General features: G+C 41.9%; 1 long non-coding RNA gene across 2 annotated transcripts; it reads left to right on the top strand.

Moving 5' to 3' along the window:
• The first annotated feature begins 434 nt into the window (after nt 1-434).
• On the top strand, nt 435-3488 carry LOC119214924 (uncharacterized). Of its 2 annotated transcripts, none has more exons than XR_009942518.1 (3): nt 435-579; nt 1019-2432; nt 3190-3488. It is a non-coding gene; the product is annotated as an uncharacterized LOC119214924 (long non-coding RNA). The 2 variants fall into 2 exon arrangements; XR_009942519.1 differs by lacking the exon at nt 435-579 and adding an exon at nt 622-863.
• The last annotated feature ends 435 nt before the right edge of the window (nt 3489-3923 follow it).

Below are 3923 nucleotides of genomic sequence, written 5' to 3'. Positions count from 1 at the left end.
CGGCGACCCCCGCGTTGTGAGGCCCGTCCACATTGCTCCGTGTGACACCTTCTTGATTGGCTTCCTCCCTGATTCCTTTTGTCACGGTATTGATCACGTCTCTCCCTATTAAACCTGAAAAAGAGGAGCAGCCGAATCGTGCACATGACACAAATTCACTATCAGTTAGCCTGATATGTGGCGGCTACTCAGGGTTTTTTTTTGCTCTCCACCCACGCACGCCGAAGCGTCCCTTTTACCACTAGTGCATTATGGGGCAGATCACAAGGACTTCCGAAGCGATGTCACCTGAACACGCAGCAGTGAGTGAGATAAAAAACCTAAATATAGCCCGGAGGTAGTAAGATAATAAGCCAATGCGTGGCTTGTCTCCGTAGCTCGGCTGGGGTTGCGTATGACCGCATGAATACACACACACACACACACACACACACACACACACACACACATGCACGCACGCTCGCAAAAGGATGGGAGGGCTTAAGATGATGGGAGGGGGTGTGATAAAGTTGTCATAAAAGCAGTGCGTCCTCTGGTCTTTGGGAGGAAAGCAGGAAATCATCACTGACAGCCTCTCAGGTGAGTAGTTGCGTCCCGCAGAGATCTGGAGTTGTTCACAGTTAGTTTTGGAATTACACGTTTTTTTTTTAGGTGTGAGTGCGAAATGCACAGAGCTTCAAAGTTTTGTGTGTTTTTGTCCTTTTTATGTGTGTGGTTTTGTCGATTTGTTGTTTACATCGATTTGGCGGTAATTGCTGTTCATAAACAGCAATTTTTTAAAATTTTAGAACAGCATTCATTATTCTCTTGAAAGACGATTCCCCCAAATCGATCGCGTTAATTCAAAACCACTGATGTTGAGCGTACGTTTTCACGTCAAATTTAAAAAAGCTGTAGTTTAGAGTTAGTTCACATTGATTTCTAACACGTTTATTTTTGTACAATCATTATTTCAAGAGTGTTTCCTGTGCAGAAAGGATAGATGACATGTTCTGCGGGCGTGTTTTTGTGTTTCCAGACGCTCAGAATCCACACGTCTCTTCGCTTTGTGGAACCGACACGCCGACAAAATGCACCTCAAGCTGCTGTTCTTTTGCCTCCTCGGCACAGGTAAAACATCGCTACTACCCCACGAGTCTTTTTGCTAACACCATCTAGTGAGCCTCACAGGATTCGGGAGAAACGGCCTAACTGATGGTTAATAAATAATTTAACAATTGGTGATTATTCATTAACAAGAGGAGATTAATTCCCTGGTTGGTACACAGATAAACATGCTGTCGATGAAACATTGAAACATTCTAAGACATTAAGTGTGTTAAAAGTGTTCATTATAGAAACAGATTCAGCTCCAGACGACGAAAAAATTGGAAATTTAAAGCAGCAAATGTTGGACTTGTTGTGATCTCTGAATCCAAAATATCAGCAGAGTCCTCCAACGTCATAAAGGGAAGATTTGAATAAAACAGTAAGAAGGAAATGATGTGTGACCGATGTTCACATTTACCTTCCTCGGTGACAAATAACTTTCTCTACCGAGAATTACCTTTTATTAGTTTGAACGAGGACATGGCTTCAAGGTCATAAAGGTTATGGTGTTTGTTTTCAGGGATAGTCAAGCTGTGGCCCTATTTGGTCAATGATTATGTTTATTATCTTTGACATTGTCCCTATGTTTATGGAAACCACTATATTTAGTGAGAAACACTATTTCTTAATTGCTCCATTAAAACTGTTCATCATCATTACCTGAAAAGACTATTTTGCAACACATCTGAAGTCACAGCAAATACAGCAAATTTTATGGAAATCAAAAAAACGACCTGAGGCTATTCTACACATTTCACAAAATAAAAGCTCAGATTACATCAGTTTCTACCTGCATTTGTGGAAATCTAGGTCCAAGTTAACAAGCATTTTCAATTTAATATCATACAGGGAACATTTTCATTATTCGCCTTCAACCCTTCTGTCTTTGCTTTTACGAACAGTCACCCGGTGTGGAGCACAGGATGAACCATTTGTTCCGTATTCATCCTCACCGAGTCCATCTCCCCCGGATTCATCCTCACTGAGTCCATCTCCCTCGGATTCATCCTCACCGAGTCCATCTCCCTCGGATTCACCCTCACCGAGTCCATCTCCCTCGGATTCATCCTCACTGAGTCCATCTCCCTCGGATTCATCCTCTACGAGTCCATCTCCCTCGGATTCATCCCCATCATTGAGTCCATCTCCCTCAGATTCATCCCCATCATTGAGTCCATCTCCCTCGGATCCATCCCCATCGAGTGCAGCCCCATCCAGTCCGAACCCCACTGAAGGAACGCCTGCCCCCCCGGTCGCAACCACTCCTGCTCCAGAGGAAGGCCTCTCGTCTGGAGCCATAGCCGGCATCGCCGTCGGCTCCATCGCGGGGGTGGCAGCTATTGGTGAGTGCAATAAAAGCACGCCCTTTCCCGTCGTTGCTTCCTCAATTAGACACCATCCTAGTAATGCATTGATAAGGATTACGGGAACCTTTGCACGACCCCCCCCCCGGCCCCTGATCCCGAGCATTTTAATAAATGCAAACCTCACAGATCAAATCAAGAGGCGCATGGTCGCCACGTTGTGTCTCAATCTGGGGAAGCGCATTATCGCCCAATTTGGTGAATTAAGGTTGTGAGACATTAAGTCAAACGTGTGACTTTCTAGATCGGGACGATCAAGATGATAAATAATTCTGGGACGGAAAGTAATGACAGTGTCTTAGAACGTTTACATATCATCTCATAACTATCGAGGCTCATGACTATCTGATTTTTTGAATTGCAACATTTATCAATTTCAATGTATTCCTGTATTTTTTCTTTATTATTCCTGAGATTGTATCTTCAATTCATTTTGAAGATTGATGTGGACGCCCATCATTGCCAGGGGGCCAGGGGGCAATGATGGGCGTCCACATCAATCCCCCCGTCTACCTGAACAATGGACACGATGGACGTGGTCCTCAATTTGCAAACTGACAGTCGCTAAATAGAAAGCCAGGAAAATAAGCACAAATCAGGCTGTGCTGTATACGTATTCTTATTCTTCTCGTGTTTTAAATATCCAGCGAATGCACACAGAAAAAATAATTTAAAAGAAAGCGTGCCGGTCTAGATTGGACAGTAAGAGAAATGGCTTTTTGTCTTGGTTCTTCAGGTGGAGGTATCTTCGGCGCGCTGAAGTTCACTGGGAGGATCTGAGGTCACATGCTGACCCGTTCAACGAGACAACGGGAAGATATTCATGTCTGAAAGGCTCAAATCAGAAACAGCATGATAATGATGACTTGAGCCATGAGGAAGACATTTATTACATTTGATTCATTTGATATTTTGATTGTCAGAAAAAAATTTATTGTTGATTTAAATACTATCCGTTAAGATATAAAATGTATATATTCACAGCCTCTTTCTACTGGATTAAATTAAATTGTCGGGAGCATTTGATTTAAAAAAGATAATACGTTAATGTCAAAATAATTTTTTTGCATTTAATAACTTTCGTATATATTTTTTTCTACAATAGCAGTCTGTGAGGTATGTTTTAGAAGAATCAAAAACAAATAAACTAGATGAATACAGACATTCCCTTCAACTGAGAACTGTTGGGTGGACTGTTTTCAACCTGGGAGATAAATACTTTGTAGTCAATCCAAACATTTAATAAATAACTGCTTCCCATTGTTCTCTTAATTGATTCCTGTGACATTTCTGTTTTCTTAGTTTGATGAAATCTCAAAACAGGAACGAGATTTCAGGCTTTTCACTGAGCTTTGAAGAACACCTCCGAGATGGAGTTTGCTCATTATGAGTCTTTGATAAAAACCTTATCAGACGGACAACTATTGATGTAGTTAATCATCACAGTTGTAGATATCTTTTCTGTAAAGT

The sequence above is a fragment of the Pungitius pungitius genome, chromosome 16 (assembly GCF_949316345.1).
Source record: "Pungitius pungitius chromosome 16, fPunPun2.1, whole genome shotgun sequence".
Taxonomy (NCBI): domain Eukaryota; kingdom Metazoa; phylum Chordata; class Actinopteri; order Perciformes; family Gasterosteidae; genus Pungitius; species Pungitius pungitius.
Note: the sequence above shows the minus strand (reverse complement) of the source record. Positions and strands in the feature narration are given on the sequence as shown.